Source organism: Carcharhinus amblyrhynchos, unplaced genomic scaffold (genome assembly GCF_965287045.1).
Source record: "Carcharhinus amblyrhynchos unplaced genomic scaffold, sCarAmb.v2.hapA scaffold_45, whole genome shotgun sequence".
Taxonomy (NCBI): Eukaryota; Metazoa; Chordata; class Chondrichthyes; order Carcharhiniformes; family Carcharhinidae; genus Carcharhinus; species Carcharhinus amblyrhynchos.
In genome coordinates, this window is record NW_027649786.1 from 3402501 (window position 1) to 3424530 (window position 22030).

General features: G+C 52.4%; 1 long non-coding RNA gene and 1 pseudogene across 2 annotated transcripts in view; both read right to left on the reverse strand.

Moving 5' to 3' along the window:
- LOC145337265 (early estrogen-induced gene 1 protein-like) overlaps positions 1 to 18971 on the reverse strand; it is a 35950-nt pseudogene extending 16979 nt beyond the window's left edge. Inside the window, exons 1-3 of the transcript XR_013885333.1 lie at positions 18700 to 18971; positions 5695 to 5815; positions 1700 to 1729 (exon numbers count right to left, since the gene is read on the reverse strand). The product of XR_013885333.1 is annotated as an early estrogen-induced gene 1 protein-like (transcript). The remainder of the gene's footprint in view (positions 1 to 1699; positions 1730 to 5694; positions 5816 to 18699) is intronic.
- Positions 18972 to 19168: 197 nt separating this feature from the next.
- On the reverse strand, positions 19169 to 19666 carry LOC145337266 (uncharacterized). Its single transcript, XR_013885334.1, has 2 exons — positions 19387 to 19666; positions 19169 to 19304 (listed from the first exon to the last, which is right to left on the reverse strand). It is a non-coding gene; the product is annotated as an uncharacterized LOC145337266 (long non-coding RNA).
- Positions 19667 to 22030: the final 2364 nt, after the last annotated feature.

Below are 22030 nucleotides of genomic sequence, written 5' to 3' on the forward strand. Positions count from 1 at the left end.
ACGAGTACAAGCCTAGTTTATTCAGCCTCTCCTCATAGCTCAACCCCCTCAACTCCGGTATCAGCCTAGTAAACCTCCTCTGCACTCCCTCCAGGGCCAAAATATCCTTGTGTAAGTGCGGCGCCCAAAACTGCACACAGTACTCCAGCTGCGGCCTCACCAATGCCCTATACAGCCGCAGCAAGACCTCCCTACTTTTATATTCAATCCCCCTCGCTATGAAGGCCATCATCCCATTCGCCTTCCCCCAGTGTTTGTGTGGCTGGGTCCCCGGTTCAGTTTCAAGTCATTGGTAACCCAGGGATTTGACAGTGGGGGGATTCAGTGATGGTCGCGTGATTGAGTGTCCATGGGAGTTGGTTGGATTCTCTGAGTTTCTAGTCACCCCCCCCCGCAGGGTATTGAGAGTGGGGGTACACGCAGTTTGAGGACGAATCGCGTGCAGACTTTGGGAAAATTGCAGAGAAGATTCCGGGAGATATTTGCAAGGATGGTTCATGGTGGGAGATGGGGGTGGGTTGGGGTGTTGGGGAGTGGGTGGGGTGGGCTGCGGTTGGAGGGGCGGCGTGAGGAGGGTGTTGTTCTCCGCTGAGCAGAGATACTGAGGAGGGGGGGTGGGGGGAGCCGGAGGCGGTTAACACGAGGCTGGTTTTAGACACAACGAATAGAGAGAATGTCAGAGCAGGAACCACTGTGCCATTGACTGGAGTCAACTTGGAGGCCGACTGGGTCATCCATTCACAGGGCCAGCACAGACGCTCGATGGGCCAAACGCCCTCCTTCCCATTACTCTACACCCACACAGACATACAAATTAGGAGCAGGAGTAAGGCCATTCGGCCCCTCAAGCCTCTCCAGCCATTCAGTAATTCTACCCCACATTCCTGACACCCTTTCATTCCCTCGTTAATCGAGGATTGATCTCACTCCGCCTTCAAAATATTCAAAGTTGCTGCTCCCACTGCCTTTTGAGGAAGAAAGTTCCAGAAACCCACAGAGAGTAAAACATTCTCCCCATCTTTGACTTAAATCATAGAATCATTGATTCCCTACAGGAGGAGGCCATTCAGCCCATCACATCTGCACCCACTCTCCGGCAAGCCATCCTATCCCAGTAACCCCACATATTTACCCCACTAATTCTCTGAACCTGCGCATCTTTGGACACTAAGGGGCAACTTAGCACGGCCAATCCCCTGACCTACACATGAGTGTGGGAGGAAACCGGAGCACCCGGAGGAAACCCACGCAGACACGGGGAGAATGTGCAGACTCCACACAGACAGTGACCCGAGCCGGGAATCGAACCTGGGTGCCTGGGGCCGTGCTGCGAACCACTGTGCTGCCCCCATGCTGTGGGGAGAAAGAGGGGAATGGGGGGGGGGGTGGTGGGGCAGTGGGAAGTAGCCCCTCTCTGGGTTGTAGTTACCCCAACCACCCCACAACTGCCAACAGGAAACAAAAAATCCACCCACCCATTATCATTCGGATTCGCTGGCTGATCCACCAGGGGATGCCTCGCGCTCTTGGCCACACCGGATCAGTCACATGATCACCCAACATGGTCAAGCCATGGCACCTTATAACACCAGACCCAGAGCAACCCCGGTCAAACACAGCATCCCCTCCAGACCAGCCCTCGGACTCTCACAGAGCTCCCATCAGATAGCTCCTTCCCCTGTTCCAAAGGAATTCTTACCTTAATGAAAGCTTTTCCCCCTTTCAATTCCTGCAGAGAGAAAAAAAACCATCTGTAAAACCCATCTAATACTTACAAAGCACAACAACCACAAATTAAATCATCAAACACAGGGACAGCACGGGGTTAGATACAGAGTAAAGCTCCCTCTACACTGTCCCCCATCAAACACTCCCAGGACAGGTACAGCACGGGGTTAGATACAGAGTAAAGCTCCCTCTACACTGTCCCCCCATCAAACACTCCCAGGACAGGGACAGCACGGGGTTAGATACAGAGTAAAGCTCCCTCTACACTGTCCCCCCATCAAACACTCCCAGGACAGGTACAGCACGGGGTTAGATACAGAGTAAAGCTCCCTCTACACTGTCCCCCCATCAAACACTCCCAGGACAGGTACAGCACGGGGTTAGATACAGAGTAAAGCTCCCTCTACACTGTCCCCCCATCAAACACTCCCAGGACAGGTACAGCACGGGGTTAGATACAGAGTAAAGCTCCCTCTACACTGTCCCCCCCATCAAACACTCCCAGGACAGGTACAGCACGGGGTTAGATACAGAGTAAAGCTCCCTCTACACTGTCCCCCCATCAAACACTCCCAGGACAGGTACAGCACGGGGTTAGATACAGAGTAAAGCTCCCTCTACACTGTCCCCCCATCAAACACTCCCAGGACAGGTACAGCACGGGGTTAGATACAGAGTAAAGCTCCCTCTACACTGTCCCCCCCATCAAACACTCCCAGGACAGGTACAGCACGGGGTTAGATACAGAGTAAAGCTCCCTCTACACTGTACCCCCATCAAACACTCCCAGGACAGGTACAGCACAGGGTTAGATACAGAGTAAAGCTCCCTCTACACTGTCCCCCCATCAAACACTCCCAGGACAGGTACAGCACAGGGTTAGATACAGAGTAAAGCTCCCTCTACACTGTCCCCCCATCAAACACTCCCAGGACAGGTACAGCATGGGGTTAGATACAGAGTAAAGCTCCCTCTACACTGTCCCCCCATCAAACACTCCCAGGACAGGTACAGCACGGGGTTAGATGCAGAGTAAAGCTCCCTCTACACTGTCCCCCATCAAACACTCCCAGGACAGGTACAGCACGGGATTAGATACAGAGTAAAACTCCCTCTACACTGTCCCCCCATCAAACACTCCCAGGACAGGTACAGCACGGGGTTAGATACAGAGTAAAACTCCCTCTACACTGTCCCCCATCAAACACTCCCAGGACAGGTACAGCACGGGGTTAGATGCAGAGTAAAACTCCCTCTACACTGTCCCCCATCAAACACTCCCAGGACAGGTACAGCACGGGGTTAGATACAGAGTAAAGCTCCCTCTACACTGTCCCCCCATCAAACACTCCCAGGACAGGTACAGCACGGGGTTAGATACAGAGTAAAGCTCCCTCTACACTGTCCCCCCATCAAACACTCCCAGGACAGGTACAGCACGGGGTTAGATACAGAGTAAAGCTCCCTCTACACTGTCCTCCATCAAACACTCCCAGGACAGGTACAGCATGGGGTTAGATACAGAGTAAGTTGTTGACTTTTGGAAAAACCCATCTGGTTCACTGATGTTCTTTAGGGAAAGAAATCTGTGGTCCTGTATACAGTTTCCTAAACCTAAGCCCCTCCATAACTCCAGGTCCCTACTCACGACCAGCCATTATTCTCACAGGCAATCACTGGGCATTCATGTGAGCTCTCTATAAACAGACTCAGAGTTAAACTCTGGCTGTTCGAATTAGAAGATGTATGCTTGTAATGCTTAATTCTAAATAAATAGGACTCTGTAAAGATTCGCCTCTATTCTGCCTTTTACAACAGAGGGCACAGTGACACAGTGGTTAGCACTGCTGCCTCACCGTGCCAAGGACCCGGGTTCCATTCCAGCCTTGGGTGATTGTGCAAACTCCACACAGACATTCTCCCCATGTCTGCATGGGTTTCCTCCAATTTCCTCCCTCAGTACAAAGATGTGAACGTTAGGTGGATTGGCCATGCTAAATTGCCCCTTAGTGTCCAAAGATATGCAGGTTAGGGGGATTGGCCATGCTAAATTGCCTCTTAGTATCCAAAGATGTGCAGGTTAGGGTGGATTGGCCATGCTAAATTGCCCCTTAGTGCCCAAAGATGTGTAGGTTAGGGTGGATTGGCCATGCTAAATTGCCCCTTAGTGTCCAAAGATGTGTAGGTTAGGGTGGATTGGCCATGCTAAATTGTGCCTTAGTGTCCAAAGATGTGTAGGTTAGGGTGGATTGGCCATGCTAAATTGTCCCTTAGTGTCCAAAGATGTGCAGGTTAGGGTGGATTGGCCATGCTAAATTGCCCCTTAGTGCCCAAAGATGTGCAGGTTAGGTGGATTGGCCATGCTAAATTGCCCCTTAGTGCCCAAAGATGTGCAGGTTAGGGTGGATTGGCCATGCTAAATTGCCCCTTAGTGCCCAAAGATGTGCAGGTTAGGGTGGATTGGCCATGCTAAATTGTCCCTTAGTGTCCAAAGATGTGCAGGTTAGGGTGGATTGGCCATGCTAAATTGTCCCTTAGTGTCCAAAGATGTGCAGGTTAGGTGGATTGGCCATGCTAAATTGCCCCTTAGTGTCCAAAGATGTGCAGGTTAGGGTGGATTGGCCATGCTAAATTGTCCCGTAGTGTCCAAAGATGTGCAGGTTAGGGGGATTGGCGGGGTAAATATGTGGGGTTATGGGGATAGGGCCTGGGTGGGACGCTCTGTTGAAGAGTTGATGCTGACTCAGTGGACCTCCTTCTGCACAGTAGGGATTCTCTGAAGTGTCCTCTGGATTGGAACCCCTTCTGCTGACCTGGACTGGCCCCAGTCAAGAGAAAAAAAACTCTAAAATCCAGATCCTGGTTTTCAGACCCCGTGATCTCCAGCTGCCCCCGAGGACTCGGGGATATCTGTGCCCTGGCAGGGTTGTGCAGATTGCCATCGACTCTCTGTGTTTACCAGCACAATTCCCCTCCCTCTTCCCTTCGTGATAATCTTAAACCTGCCTCGTCACGTTTGTGTAATCAGTGGGAGAGGTTCCTATAATCTTCACGATCGATACACACACACTCACACCGTGATCTCAAACACAAATAGGCAGGTGTGAAACAAGAGCAAACTCTTGGCAAAACATCTCAAAGATGAAGTTATTGTAAATATTCTAACGCTGTGTCAGGGGAATATCCTCTGATCTCAATCATCAAGATTACACTTTATCAAGAATTAGGAGCCAATCTCAGTGCCGTTAACCTTCTGCTGGCCACATCAGCAAGGAGATTGTCCCCCCCAACGTCACGTTTGCAAGATGGCGGCGGGCGGTTGGAGGGGGGGCTTGCTTTGGGCAAGGAGGTGAAACCTCGGGAACGGTGATTGGTCACGAGGGAGGGTGCCGGTTTAGAGTAACTATATCAGCATGGCAGGGGAAGGGGGGGTGCAGACTTGATGGGCCAAATGGCCTTCTAGGAACTAGAAGCAGGAGGAGGCCATTTGGCCCTTCGAGCCTGCCCCGCCATTCATTATGATCATGGCTGACCACTGAATTCAATATCCTGATTCCCTCCTCTCCCCCGAACCCCCCCCCCCCAATATCTCTTTCGGAAACCTAAGCGGTGGCATATTGATATTGTCACCGGGCTAGCGATCCAGATACTCAGGGTACTGCCCGAATCCCACCAAAGCAGATGGTGAAATTTGGAGGGTCACTCACCATCCCGACTTGGAAATATATCGGCCGCTCCTTCACTGGGGTCAAAATCCTGGAGCTCCCTCCCTAACAGCACAGTGGGTGTACCTACACCGGAGGGACTGCGGCGGGTTCAAGGCTCACCCACCCCCTTCTCAAGGGGCAATTGGGGACGGGTAATAAATGCTGGCCTCGCCAGCGAAACACACGTCCCAGGAATACATTTCGAAGAATGAGATTATAAAGAGCACATTAGCGAGCAGCGATGAGACCTCACACTGACCTTGCGGACGGACACTCGACAGATCCTGGCATCCAGGACCCCTGTGACTGGGCTGGCACTCATCTTACACATGAAGCACGTACTCTTTCTCCAGCGGACGCAGTTCTGCTGCACCTCTTCCCTGGAAAAACACGGGGTGGGGGGAAAGACAGAAAGTCATCACCAACAGGGGCAACCTGACCCCGCGCATCACCTCCATCATCCGCCCCCTTCCCGACACACCCTCAGCAGGACCGCGGAGATGGGGAGGGGGGGGGGGGGGTGGGGGGCACGACTCCCATCCATCAAACCATCAAAGTGGGAGGTGGGGGGATTAGTGGGTATAATATGTAGGGATATGGGGGTAAGGCCTGGGTGGGATTGTGTACGGTGCAGACTCGATGGGCCAAATGGCCTCCTCCTTCTCTGCTGGAAGACGCCACGACAGGCGCAGGGAAACACGCAAAGGTGCTGCAGTCAAAAATATGATCTTTGTGAGGTGTCGGTTACACGTTCTCTGTCTTTGCCCGTCACCTGCGCCCACCATATAAGAAATTTCGGGATAGTCAGTGCTGCCTGAACAAGGAAACGATTTGTGCGCAATGAGGAAAAAGGAACAGTGCGGATTTGATATCGGAATAAATAAGCTGGAGGCCGGTGCCATCCTTTGCTGGTTTTGGGCGGAGGCTAAAGGTTTGAGCTCCGTCTCAGTCGGAATCACAACTTTGATGCGGGAAAATGCAAACTGGAAGGTGGCGCAGTGTGTCGTCCCCCTCCGCATCCCCCCTCGCCCACCTCAGCCCCTCCCCCACACTGATGTGACAGATTCACCCCGCCTGTTTTGCCCTCAGTTTGCTCTCCCGGTAGCGCCTGTTCCCTGCCCTCCATTCGCCAGGAAAGTGAGTTCAAGGACTCTCGTTGCGGCTGAAGTGAATCATGGGGGCTGCGGGTATCGTTGACAGGTCCAGCATCACTTCGACTCAACATTTAAACATCAACCACAACCATGGCCAATCCACCCTAACCCACACATCTTTGGACACTAAGGGACAATTTAGCACGGCCAATCCCCCTAACCTGCACATCTTTGGACACTAAGGGGCAATTTAGCATGGCCAATCCACCCTAACCTGCACATCTTTGGACACTAAGGGGCAATTTAGCATGGCCAATCCACCCTAACCTGCACATCTTTGGACACTAAGGGGCAATTTAGCATGGCCAATCCCCCTAACCTGTACATCTTTGGACACTAAGGGACAATTTAGCATGGCCAATCCACCCTAACCTACACATCTTTGGACACTAAGGGGCAATTTAGCATGGCCAATCCATCTAAGCAAGACAGGAATGTTCCCTAATAATGTTCGGAGTTAGTATGATTAATGATCTGCCTTTCAGGTCTGAATATTAATGACAAGAAATGCTCAAGCAAAGAAACAGAATGGAATGGTTTTGACGAGGAGGTAAGGCATGAACCGCTAGTTTAATAGATACGAGGAGATGATTGTGTAAATCATTCTAAAACCTTGCCCAATGCGAGATTTCGGAAAACACACATCAGCAGGGCTTGTTTGGGAAAGGTACCTTTGAAAAAAGGCCCCCTTGGACTGCCTGTGCTAATCGATGGTTCCCAAAGGATTCCAAAACAGACAGAAACAGGGCTCCAATTCACCCAAAACCAGGTCACTGGCTGGAGGTCAGAGGTGAGCCTGGACAGCACGGTGGCACAGTGCTGGGCACCACTGCCTCACAGTGCCAGGGACCCAGGTTCAATTCCGGCCTCAGGTCACTGTGTGGAGTTTGCTCATTCTCCCCGTGTCGGCGTGGGTTTCCTCCGGGTGCTCCGGATTCCTCCCACAGTCCAAAGATGTGTAGGTTAGGGTGGATTGGCCATGCTAAATTGTCCCTTAGTGTCCAAAGATGTGTAGGTTAGGGTGGATTGGCCATGCTAAATTGTCCCTTAGTGTCCAAAGATGTGCAGGTTAGGGGGATTGGCCATGCTAAATTGTCCCTTAGTGCCCAAAGATGTGTAGGTTAGGGTGGATTGGCCATGCTAAATTGCCCCTTAGTGTCTAAAGATGCGCAGGTTAGGGTGGATTGGCCATAATAAGTTGACCCTTGTGACAGGGGGTTAGCAGGGTGCGGTTGTGGGAATAGGGTCTGGTTGGGATTGAGGTCGGTGCAGACTCAATGGGCTGAATGGCCTCCTTCTGCATTGTAGGAATTCTACAACTTTTCTATGATTCTCTGTGCGAGAAGGGACAGTATACACACCAGAGGTGCTGCTGAGAGATGGGCTGAGATAGGCTGGTGCCAGGGGAAAGGTTAAATCTCGTGCTAACCAGCTTGGTAACTAGGAAATTCTTCACAACTCCTGCCTCGTGACTAAACTATGCAGAACGTTGTGAATGCACTCCTCCGATTCCATCTCCGGTTACCCCAGCTGCTGGGGGTTTGGCCAAGGCAGTCAGTCAGTGTTTACCGTCAGAACCTCACCCTCTAACCCAACACCACTCCAGAACAAACGTTACTGCCTCATTCCCGACGTTAATCCTGCTCCAGATGGACAACCACACAGGGAAAGCAGCAGGAATGGAGCCAGACAGTGAGTCAGACACTGTCCTTTCCCCTCCCCCCCCCCCACCGACTCTGGGACTGGGTGGGGCAGTGGGTCAGACACTGTCCTTTCCCCCCCTCCTCCGGGACTGGGTGGGACAGTGGGTCAGACACTGTCCTTTCCCCCCCTCTGGGACTGGGTGGGACAGTGGGTCAGACACAGTGGTACCCCACTCCCCGTGAGACCCAGTTCCACAATCTCCCCCACGCAGGAGCAGGTCCCACATTCCCCACCCCTCCCCGGGGGTGCGAGTCCCACGTTCTCCCCGACTCCCCCCCTGGGAACGGGTCCCACATTCATCAGTAGATTCTTAATTCCAATTTTTTTTATTGAATTCAAATTCCACCCTCTGCCGTGGTGGGATTCGAACCCGGGTCCCCAGAACATTAACTGAGTTTCTGGATTAATGTCTAGCGACAAAGCCACTAGGCCATCACCTCCTGAATCACACACTCATGTGTAAGAATCAAAATACTCCGGGCAAACAAAAACCCATCAGTTGGGCAGCGTCAGTGGGGAGAGGAACAGAATGGAGATTTGTGAGTCAGTGCGACTCTTCTTCAAATACGCTGGAAATGCTTTTGTGTTTCACCCTCTCCAGACCGCGCTGAGTTTATCCACAGCTTCTGCTTTTATTTCAGGGAGGCACAGTGACACATTGGGTTAACACTGCTCCCTCACAGCGCCAGGGACCCGGGTTCCATTCCCGGTGACACATTGGGTTAACACTGCTGCCTCACAGTGCCAGGGACCCGGGTTCCATTCCCGGTGACACAGTGGGTTAGCGCTGCTGCCTCACAGCGCCAGGGACCCGGGTTCCATTCCCGGTGACACAGTGGGTTAGCACTGCTGCCTCACAGCGCCAGGGACCCGGGTTCCATTCCCGGTGACACAGTGGGTTAGCGCTGCTGTCTCACAGCGCCAGGGACCCAGGTTCCATTCCCGGTGACACAGTGGGTTAGCACTGGTGTCTCACAGCGCCAGGGACCCGGGTTCCATTCCCGGTGACACAGTGGGTTAGCGCTGCTGCCTCACAGCGCCAGGGACCCGGGTTCCATTCCCGGTGACACAGTGGGTTAGCACTGCTGCCTCACAGTGCCAGGGACCCGGGTTCCATTCCCGGTGACACAGTGGGTTAGCGCTGCTGTCTCACAGCGCCAGGGACCCGGGTTCCATTCCCGGTGACACAGTGGGGTATGTCGTGCATCACCTATCCCTTGGGGAACAAGGGGAGGGTGCGGACGAGGGAGTGGGCTTCCTGGAACGATTTTACAATCATAAAATTGATTAGTGATGGTGCCAAAGTCCCTCCAGTTACTGCGTGCCACATTCTTGCCTGGGTAAATATAAAATTTACAGGGTGTGGCACGCGGAGACTTTGTACCAGCCAAAGGAGAAAGTCCCTCTCTGAACATTACATGTTTACATCCATTTTTTTATTGCCGCACTAAACACATCAACAGATGGCTTTTTAGATGGTGCTTTTTAACCCCTATCAACCCCACCCCTCCCCACTCCTTTGAACATAAGAACATAAGAAATAGGAGCAGGAGTAGGCCATCCAGCCCTCCGAGCCTGCCCCGCCATTCAATAAGATCATGGCTGATCTGTCGTGGCTCAGTTCCACTTTCCCGCCCTCTCCCCATAACCCTTAATCCCCTCTCTTATCAAAAACCCATCAACCCGCGTCTTAAAAATATTTAGCGAGGCAGCCTCCACCACTTCAACGGGCAGAGAATTCCAGAGATTCACCACCCTTTGAGTGAAGAAGTTCCTCCTCAACTCTGTTCTAAACCGCCTCCCCTTTATCTTGAGGCTGTGCCCCCTAGTCCTACTGTCCTTTCTGAGCGGGAAGAGTCTCTCCACCTCTATCCTATCCATCCCATTCATCATCTTATACGTCTCAATGAGATCTCCCCTCATTCTTCTAAACTCTAACGAGTACAAGCCTAGTTTATTCAGCCTCTCCTCATAGCTCAATCCCCTCAACTCCGGTATCAGCCTAGTAAACCTCCTCTGCACTCCCTCCAAGGCCAAAATATCCTTGCGTAAGTGCAGCGACCAAAACTGCACACAGTACGCCAGCTGCAGCCTCACCAATGCCCTATACAGCCGCAGCAAGACCTCCCTACTTTTATATTCAATCTCCCTCGCTATGAAGGCCAGCATCCCATTCGCCTTCCTGACCACCTGCTGCACCTGCAAGCTGGGTTTTTGCGACTCATGCACAAGGACCCCCAGATTCCCTCTGCACCGTCGCCTGCTGCAGTTTTTCTCCACGTAAGTAATAATCCTTCCTACCATTATTCCTACCAAAGTGGACCACCTCGCACTTGCCAACATTAAATTCCATTTGCCAGTTCCTGGCCCATTCGCCCAGCCTATCTAGATCCTTCTGCAGACTCTCCACACCCTCCGCACAATTTGCCGTTCCACCAATCTTGGTGTCATCAGCAAATTTCGACACCCTACACTCGGTTCCCTCCTCCAGATCATCTATATAAATGGTAAATAGCTGAGGCCCCAGCACCGACCCCTGGGGCACTCCACTAATCACCATCCGCCAATCTGAATAGCACCCATTGACCCCCACACTCTGCCTCCTATTTGACAACCAATCCTCTATCCACGCTAACACCCTACCCCCAACTCCACGTCCCCTGACCTTCTGCAATAACCTCTTGTGAGGTACCTTGTCAAACGCCTTCTGAAAATCCAGAAAGACCACATCCACCGGCTCTCCTCTATCCACCGCCCAAGACACATCCTCATAGAACTCCAATAAATTCGTCAGACACGACTTCCCCTTAACGAAACCGTGCTGCGTCTGCTCTATCAAGCAATTCCCCTCAAGATGCCTCGCTATTTCCTCCTTGATGATGGATTCTAACATTTTACCTACCACAGACGTTAAACTAACCGGCCTATAATTCCCCGCCTTTTGCCTGGCACCCTTCTTAAACAACAGCGTAACATTAGCCGTTTTCCAATCTTCCGGCACTTCCCCGGAATCCAGCGACGTCTGGAAAATAACCACCAAGGCATCCACTATCACCTCCGCCATTTCTTTCAGAACCCTCGGATGCATTCCATCCGGTCCTGGGGACTTGTCCACAATCAGCCCCTCCAGTCTGTCGAGCACCTCCTCTCTAGTAACAGTAATGTCATTGAGACCCTCCAGTCCTACCACCTTTCCATCTCTAACCTCCGGCAAATTATTCACGTCCTCCTCCGTGAAGACAGAAACAAAAAAGTTATTCAGGACCTCAGCCATTTCCCCATCCCCTATCCCTAAGTCCCCCTTCTCATCCTCTAAGGGTCCAACGTTCACCCTAGCCAGCCTCTTCCTTTTTATATATTTATAAAAACTCTTGCTATCCTTTTTTATGTTAAGCGCAAGCCCAGCTTCATAGTTTCTCCTACCCTTCTTTATCATCTTCTTTGTCAATCTTTGTTGACATTTAAACCTCTCCCAATCCTCTTCTCGCCCACTACTCTTTGCTACTCTAAACGCCTCCGCTTTGGGTTGTATTATCATCTGGACCCCCCCTCCACCTCTCCCACCCTCCTCCTCCTGCCCCACGGTAAAACCCCCAGGAGATAAACTAACAGAGTCAAGGGTCACGGCACAACGTGCATTCGCGAATCTGCTTGAAAAGACAAGGCCTGTTGAAGTTTCTCATCCTCCACTCATCAGGTCAGAATAAGCGAACACCAAATCCACCCGGCAATTCGCACCACGCAAAAAGAGAGTGCTGCTGGGTTGGCAAAGTTCTGAGGCATTTTCACAACAGAGTGCATTGCCATGAGAGAATGCATCAGTGAACAGTTAACTGCCAATTTTCTGTTTAAATTAGAACCAGGCGGGTCAACTCGGATTGGTCAAGGCATCACTAGGAGGATATAAACCTGGGGATAGCTGTTTCCCTGGGGCAGCATGGTGGCACAGTGGGTTAGCGCTGCTGCCTCACAGCGCCAGGGACCCGGGTTCGATTCCCGGTTTGAGTCACTGTCTGTGTGATCGTTTGCACGTTGCCCCTGTGTCTGCGTGGGTTTCCTCCGGGTGCTCCGGTTTCCTCCCACAATCCAAAGATGCGCAGGTTAGGGGCATTGGTCATGCTAAATTGCCCCTTGGTGCCCAGGGATGTGGAGGTTCGAGTGATGAGTAGGGCAAATATATGGGGATAGGGCCTGGGTGGGATTGCGGTCGGTGCTGACTCAATGGGCCGAATGGCCGCGTTCTGTGCTGTAGGGGTCCTACGATTCTATGAAATCAAAAAATCCCTGGAACTCTCTTCCCCAGAGGGAGATGGGGGCTGGGCCACTGGAATTTAAGGTACAGTGAAATAGATTCTAGATGAACAAGGGGGTAAAAGGTTATCGGGGGGGGTCGGCGAGAATGTGGGGTTGAGATCAGCTATGATCTTATTGAATGGGGAAGCAGGCTCGAGGGGCAGAGTGGCCTACCCCTGCTCCCAATCCGTGCGGTCGCAAGTCCCCCCAGTGGCAGCATCACACCTGATGTTGGGCACAGTTCTCCGAGTTTTGCAAGCACAGGTTGGTTTGAGCACAGTGGGGCCTTGTCACAAACAGCAAAAGCAACCTGACACTTGATATGGTGTGCCAGTCATTAGGGCGTCGGACCCACATGCCTGGCACTACCCCGCCTGGTTTGCATGTCCGAGCAGTTAACTGTTCCCTGGTGCATTCTCCACAGCAACACCTCCACCAATCAGAGTCCTCCTGCCGACCAGTCGGCACTCTCATAAGAACATAAGAACATAAGAAATAGGAGCAGGAGTAGGCCATCTGGCCCTTCGAGCCTGCCCCGCCATTCAATAAGATCATGGCTGATCTGTCGTGGCTCAGTTCCACATTCCCGCCCTCTCCCCATAACCCTTAATCCCCTCTCTTATCAAAAACCCATCAACCCGCTTCTTAAAAATATTTAGCGAGGCAGCCTCCACCACTTCAACGGGCAGAGAATTCCAGAGATTTACCACCCTTTGAGTGAAGAAGTTCCTCCTCAACTCCGTTCTAAACTGCCCCCCCTTTATCTTGAGGCTGTGCCCCCTAGTCCTACTGTCCTTTCTGAGCGGGAAGAGTCTCTCCACCTCTATCCTATCCATCCCATTCATCATCTTATACGTCTCAATGAGATCTCCCCTCATTCTTCTAAACTCTAACGAGTACTCCTCCTGCAGACCACGTTGTCGGGTCCTTTGAGATTTGGATTTCTTGCCAATCTGACCTGATGAGTCAGAGACGAAAAGCTTCGACAGCCCATCTCATTTCTTCAGCTTGCATTTACGCTTGCAAGCCTTCACAACCTTGCAACACAGCCAACGGAGGTCTTTTTCTTTTGAAGTATGGCCAACAAACTGTGCACTGCAAGATCCCAAAATCGACAGTGCAATTGAGAAGTGAATTTGAGGGTCGGCTACATTGCTGCGGGGGGTGAGGGGGGGGGGGGTGGGGATGGACCTGGAGTTACAAGAAGGCCAGGCCAGGTAAAGATGGCAGATTGGCAAACCAACTGTTCATTTCGCTCACGGTGGCCATTTTGGATTTTGTCAAATTTAAATTCCTCCAGCTGCCGCGGGGGTCAGGGGGGAGGTGGGGGAGGGTCATGGTGTGTAACTGCTTTAATCGGGCAATTGAGGTGGGCCTGTTAGAATATGAACTCCCCAAATTAAGGTCCAAATTGATGGGCCCAATCAGGGAGCCTCTTACTTTGAACTTAACGAGGCGCGTCAGTTCCTCTGGAACTCCCAGTGTCGACTGCTGATTGAAAGCGCTCTGTATGCTGTCGTCAGACTTGTAAATGAAGGTGTTTTTGTGAAGGGACTTCTGCCTCTGAGGACCTATTACTTGGGGGAACATTGAACCCTTGGCCCCAAGGTCTGGGGTTTCTAGGTTGTTGGTTCAACGTCAATCCCACCTTCTGATGCTCACGGTTGCTAACAGGGCATTGTCGAGATACGGGACGCTCTCAACTGGGACACACAGATGGAAGTTATCATTCACTCCCAGTTAATCCCCTCACTCAGTTAGCCTCTTGATGAAGTTGGGGGTGGTGGGGGGAGGCAGATGGTGGGCACAGCAGTGCTCATTTAAGAAAGAAAACACCATTTTGTGTGCCATCCCACAACTCTTGGGGAAAAACAGCGCGAGAGTTGGTCAAAGTCCAGCCTTTGCTCCAACATGGAGGCTGAGAAGCACGAGGACAATGTGACCAGTTTACACGGGGCCCGGGGCGTGTGGATTTGTGGTGGGAGGGGATGTGGGGGAGGGGGAAGGGGGTCTGAAATCACAAGCATGACCAAAGAAAAAAGTGCTGAGAGGAAGGGCACTTGTAGAAACTGGTTAGTGCCCCGGATGCCAGGCATGGCTCAGCTGGTCCGGCTCAGAGGGTTATGGCATGGAATCCCAGGGGTGGGGAACGTGGCGGTGTAGTGGTACAGCCATTGGTCTAATAACCCGGGGCTCTGGGGAACGCGGGTTCAATTTAAGTTCAATTAATAAATCTGGGATTGAAAGCCAGTTACAGAGATCAGGAAACCGTTGTCGGAAAAACCCATCTGGTTCCCTTTAGGGAAGGAAATCTGCCGTCCTTACCCCGGTCTGGCCTACATGGGACTCCAGAGCCACACAGCAATGTGGGTGACTCTCAACTGCCCACGGAAATGGCTGAGTGAGACACTCAGAGAAAAACTACAGCACAAACAGGCCCTTCGGCCCACAAGTTGCGCCGATCATGTCCCTACCTACTAGCCTTACCTATAACCCTCTATCTTACTAAGTCCCATGTACTTATCCAAAAGTCTCTTAAAAGACCCGATCGAGTTCGCCTCCACCACCACCGACGGCAGCCGATTCCACTCACTCACCACCCTCTGAGTGAAAAACTGACCCCTAACATCTCCTCTGTACCTACTCCCCAGCACCTTAAACCTGTGTCCCTCTCGTAGCGACCATTTCAGCCCTGGGAAATAGCCTCCGAGAATCCACCCTATCTATTCCTCTCGACATTTTATAAACCTCTAATCGGGTCACCTCTCATCCTTCGTCTCTCCAGGGAGAAGAGACCTAGCTCCCTCAACCTATCCTCATAAGGCATGCCTCCCAATCCAGGCAACATCCTTGTAAATCTCCTCTGCACCCTCTCAATAGCCTCCACATCCTTCCTGTAGTGAGGCGACCAGAACTGCGCACAGTTCTCCAAGTGGGGTCTGACAAGGGTCTGATAAAGTTGCAGCATTACCTCCCGATTCCTAAACTCAATCTCTCGATTAATGAAGGCCATACGCTTCCCTAACCACAGTTCAAGGGGCAATTAGGGATGGGCAATAAATCTGGCCCAGCGGAAGGGAAATGAGGATCTAACTGGCTCCCCGCAGTGCGGTACAGACAGACTGCTGCACTATCAGGGGCCTCTTAGATGGGGCATTAACTTGAGGCCCATTCAGTCAAGGTCACATGAGAAATGGGAGCAGGAGGAGGCTGTTCGGCCCATCGACCCTATTCTATCACCCGATACAATCATGGCTGATCTCTAAATGTCCTTCCTCGCTAACCCACCCCCCCAACATTGACTATTTTCAATAGCAAGATCAGGGACTGCAGTCTCCTCAGTCAATATTGACCCCATAAATACATTTAAAACACATCGAATGTTTCAGAGCGAGTTAAAGAAGAGGCTGAATCATTTATAGAACTCCGGTCAACTTCAACTGCTAAACATAATAGAACATAGAACATTCCAGCGCAGTACAGGCCCTTCGGCCCTCTGCACCGACCAGTGGAACCAACCTAATGACCCTCGAACCTAAACTATTCCAATCTTATCCATATGCCTATCCACTGACCATTCGAACGCCCTTAAAGTTGGCGAGTCCACAACTGCTGCAGGCAGGGCATTCCACACCCTTACTACCCTCTGAGTAAAGAACCTACCTCCGTCCTATAATTACCACCCCTCAATTTAAAGCAATGTCCCCTCGTGTTAGCCATCACCATCCGAGGAAAAAGGCTCTCACTGTCCACCCTATCCAACTCTCTGATCATCTTGTACGCCTCAATCAGGTCACCTCTCAACCTTCTTCTCTCCAATGAAAATAACCTCAAGTCCCTCAGCCTTTCCTCATAAGACCTTCCCACCATACCAGGCAACATCCTGGTAAACCTCCTCTGCACCCTTTCCAATGCCTCCTTGTAATGCGGTAATGAAACACGAGCACATTTGGACAGCGAGGGAGCGCCTGGCTCCCACAGTCAATGGTGTGGGCGATCCACAAGCACCTCACTTCACTCCCCTTTGCTTTACGCACGAATCCATTCAGTCAGACCGGCTGGAAAAAAAAAACTACACGGACGGAAATCAGCGGAATGGGGCAACGCTGCCAGTGGGCACAAAAATGTCACGAGGGACCTCACTCAGAACCCAGATGGGCCGTGTGTGCCCCCATCGCTGGTCTACACTGACCCAGAACTCACTGCCCGTGGGCTGGGGGGGTGGAGACAATAAATGATTCCTGAAGTGGGTAGACACATGGTGAAAATAAGGCAGCAAGGGGGTGGGGGGGCCGATGGAGGGGACACGGACACACACACACACACACACACACACACACACACACACACGCATATGAGAGGGAAATGGAACAGATTGGATCACGCGACAGGGAGCAGAACGGGCTCGATGGGTCAAATGGTCTCCTCTCGTACCCGAACAGTTCCAGCATTGCAACAGCAACTGGACTTCGGGGAGTTACTTCACTGGCACAGTGATTGGAGTCGGTGGAGGGGGAATGGATGGAGAGAGTGAGGACGGGGAGGTCGCCGGATGTGTGGGAAGAGCAGGTGCTAGCTTAATGCAATCCTGTTTTATACTGGACCCAAATCCCAGAATTTCAACTGAAACAGAACCATAAAAAATACACAGAATAAATACTGGGGGAGGGAGGGGAGGAGAGGGGGAGGAGAGGAGGGGGGAGGAGGGAGAGCGGAGAGGGGGGGACAGGAGAGGGGAAGGGAGAGAAGGGAAGGCGGGAAGGGAAGGGGGAGAAGGAAAGGAAGGGGGAGGGGAAAGGGAGGGGGGAGGAAAGGGGAGAGGGGGAAAGGGGGGGAGGGGGAAAGGGGGGAGGGAGAAAGGGGGGAGGGAGAAAGGGGGGAGGGGAGAAAGGGGGGAGGGGGAAAGGGGGGAGGGGGAAAGGGGGGAGGGGGAAAGGGGGGAGGGGGAAAGGGGGGAGGGGGAAAGGGGGAGGAGGGGAAAGGGGGGAGGGGGAAAGGGGGGAGGGGGAAAGGGGGGAGGGGGAAAGGGGGGAGGGGGAAAGGGGGAGGGGAAAGGGGGGAGGGGGAAAGGGGGGAGGGGAAAGGGGGGAGGGGGGAAAGGGGGAGAGGGAAAGGGGGAGGGAGGAAAGGGGGGAGGGAGAAAGGGGGGAGGGAGAAAGGGGGAGGGAGAAAGGGGGAGGGAGAGAGGGGGGAGGGAGAGGGGGGAGGGAGAGAGGGGGAGGGGGAAAGGGGGGAGGGGGAAAGGGGGGAGGGGAAAGGGGGGAGGGGGAAAGGGGGGAGGGAGAAAGGGGGGAGGGAGAAAGGGGGGAGGGAGAAAGGGGGGAGGGAGAAAGGGGGGAGAGAGAAAGGGGGAGAGAGAAAGGGGGGAGAGAGAAAGGGGGGAGGGAGAAAGGGGGGAGGGAGAAAGGGGGGAGGGGGAAAGGGGGGAGGGAGAAAGGGGGGAGAGAGAAGGGGGGAGAGAGAAAGGGGGGAGGGGAAAGGGGGGAGGGAGAAAGGGGGAGAGAGAAAGGGGGGAGGGGGAAAGGGGGGAGGGGGAAAGGGGGTGGGGAAAGGGGGAGGGGGAAAGGGGGAGGGGAAAGGGGTGAGGGAGAAAGGGGGAGGGAGGAGGGGGAGGAGGGGGGAGAGGGGGAGGGAGGAGGGAGGGGGAGGGGGAAAGGGGGGAGGGAGAAAGGGGGGAGAGAGAAAGGGGGGAGGGGAAAGGGGGGAGGGGGAAGGGGGTGGGGAAAGGGGGAGGGGGAAAGGGGGAGGGGAAAGGGGGAGGAGAAAGGGGGAGGGAGGAGGGGGAGGAGGGGGGGAGAGGGGAGGTGGGGGGAGGAGGGTGGGGGGGGGAGTGGGAGGGAAAGGGGGGAAGGGGTGGGGGGAGGGGGAAGGGGGTGGGGGGAGGGGGAAGGGGGTGGGGGAGGGGGAAGGGGGTGGGGGAGGGGGGGGAGGGGGTGGGGGAGGGGGAGGGGGTGGGGAGGGGGGTGGGGGGGTGGGGAGGGGGGAAGGGGGTGGGGGTGGGGAGGGGGAGGGGGAGGGGGTGGGGAGGGGGAGGGGGGTGGGGGGTGGGGGAGGGGGAAGGGGGTGGGGGAGGGGGAAGGGGAAGGGGGTGGGGGGAGGGACAATCTGCTTACCTGGAGGAGAGGTCACTGAAGGTGCCACCGTGGAGGAGGCGAACTTTACAGAAGAGGATCCCATTGACAAATGGCACAGCTGAGAGTTCCTCCAGGGTCAAGACTGACCAGAAACTTAAACCGTTTCTTCTTCAGCAGGAAGGCCATGGGGAACAGAAACAGGAGAGGGGTGTGTGTGGACCAGAGACACACACTGAGATCCAGCAGTAACCTACCTCTCCCTATCTGCCCCACAGTCTATCTCTCTGCCACTATTTCCTGTCTCTATCACTCTCTCTCCCTCACACACACAATCTCTCTCTCTCTCTCTCTGTCTGTCTCTCCTCCTCGATACACTCACTGTATTCCTCTCTCACTGTCACTTTTCGCTAGCAGGAAGTTCCTCCAGTAGTTGTCAGACTGGTTGAGAATATGTACACAGCACAGAGAGAGAGAGGCTGAAACCAGTCAATGAATGTTTAACACTGACCACGTTAGCAGATGGCAGCACACAGTTCATCCCCAGACTGTCTCCGCCAGCATGTTGCTGCTGCTATCGGAATAACTCTCCCCCTGGCTTGAAGAAAACTCTCTCGATGCTGCCACTTCTCCTGCTCTATTTATACCTGCAGAAACACACACACACATTTATATAAAGGTTTTGACTCAGGGCTGGTCACGTCAATTTCTGCTCAGTGGGAAACTGACACGACAAGCTTGGTGAAGAGAGAATGAATCGTAATTCCCCCCTCTCTGTCTGAATGTCTGCTGCGTTAACCCAGCCCTTCACAGCACCGTCTTTTCCCTGTCTCTCCGGGTTGGAAGTTTTCCCCCACTGGGGAGGAGTTGGATTGTGTTCTGCCCGCCTCTCTCTCTCCCTCTGATTGGGGGTGGATTCAATTTGCTGACACTGGGAAGCTTTATGACTGGTTGGCAAAGTAAATCTGCACCTCAATCAACCTCAGCACTCTCACTCTCACACTCTCTCACGCACGCTCTCTCACACACACTCTCACTCTCTCACACTCACACAATCACTCTCACTCTCTCACACACTCTCTCTCACTCACACACATTCATTCACATTCTCTCTCACACTCTCTCACTCTCACACAACCATTCTCTCTCTCACACACTCTCACTTTCTCCCTCACACTCTCTCACACACTCTCATTCTCACACACACTCATTCACATTCTCTCACACACTTTCACTCTCTCTCACACACACTCTCACTCTCTCACACTCACACACACACTCTCACTCTCTCACACACTCTCTCACTCACATTCTCTCACACTCACTCTCACACAACAATTCTCTCACACACTCTCACTCTCTCACACACTCTCTCACTCACATTCTCTCACACTCTCTCACTCTCACACAACCATTCTCTCTCTCACACACTTTCACTCTCTCTCACACTCTCTCTCACACTCTCTCTCACACTCTCTCACACACACTTTCACTCTCTCTCACACACACTTTCACTCTCACACACACTTTCACTCTCTCTCACACACACTTTCACTCTCTCTCACACACACTTTCACTCTCTCTCACACACTTTCACTCTCTCTCACACACACTTTCACTCTCTCTCACACACACTTTCACTCTCTCTCACACACACTTTCACTCTCTCTCACACACACTCTCACTCTCACAGACACTCTCACTCTCACACACAGTCATTCACAATCTCTCACACAAACTCACACATTCTCTCTCTCAACACTCTCTCTCACACACACACTCATTCACATTCTCTCACACACACTCCCTCTCTCACACACACACTCTCCCACTCTTTCACTCACACTCTGTCTCAGACACACATTCTCTCTCTCTCACTCACACTCCCTCTCTCACACTCATTCACTCCCTCACTCACTCTCACTGTCTCTCTCTCTCACTCACTCTCTTTCACACACACTCACTCACTCTCAGACACTCATGCGCACACACATTGTCACACAGACATACAGAGACTCAGTCACACACCACATACTCACTCTCACAAGCATGCTTACACACACACACACACACACAAATGTATTTATATCCAGCCTAAGATCTTACTTTGTGAGTCAGGGATCAGCTGTCCCTTCGTGTCCTGGGAGGTGCAGGTTCGGGTGGATTTGGTCATGCTAAATTGTGTCTAACAGGGAGAGGTGGTGGCCCAGTGGTTTTATCACTAAACTATTAATCCAGAAGCTCAGCTAATGTTCTGGGGGACCCGGGTTCGAATCCTGCCACTGCAGATGGTGGAATTGAAATTCAGCAAAGTAAAATACCTGCAATTACGAATTTATTATCGATTGTCGAAAAACCATCTGGGTCACTAATGTACTTTAGGGGAGGGAAATCTGCCGTCCTTACCCAGTCTGGCCTACATGTGACTCCAGACCCACAGCGATGTGGGTGACTCTCAACCCTCCACGGACAACGAGGGATGGGCAATAAATACTGGCCCAGCCAGTGCTGCTCCTCGATTAGATTCCAGTCTGTAACTCACTCCCGGGTATCTGTTATTCTATATATAAACCACCCCGAACACCTCGATTAGATTCCAGTCTGTAACTCACTCCCGGGTATCTGTTATTCTATATATAAACCACCCCGAACCCCTCGATTAGGTTCCAGTCTGTAACTCACTCCGGGGTATCTGTTATTCCGTATATAAACCACCCCGAACCCCTCGATTAGATTCCAGTCTGTAACTCACTCCCGGGTATCTGTTATTCTATATATAAACCACCCCGAACCCCTCGATTAGATTCCAGTCTGTAACTCACTCCCGGGTATCTGTTATTCTGTATATAAACCACCTCGAACCCCTCGATTAGATTCCAGTCTGTAACTCATTCCCGGGTATCTGTTATTCTATATATAAACCACCCCGAACCCCTCGATTAGATTCCAGTCTGTAACTCACTCCCGGGTATCTGTTATTCTATATATAAACCACCCCGAACCCCTCGATTAGATTCCAGTCTGTAACTCACTCCCGGGTATCTGTTATTCTATATATAAACCACCCCGAACCCCTCGATTAGATTCCAGTCTGTAACTCATTCCCGGGTATCTGTTATTCTATATATAAACCACCCCGAACCCCTCGATTAGATTCCAGTCTGTAACTCACTCCCGGGTATCTGTTATTCTATATATAAACCACCCCGAACCCCTCGATTAGATTCCAGTCTGTAACTCACTCCCGGGTATCTGTTATTCTATATATAAACCACCCCGAACCCCTCGATTAGATTCCAGTCTGTAACTCACTCCCGGGTATCTGTTATTCTATATATAAACCACCCCGAACCCCTCGATTAGATTCCAGTCT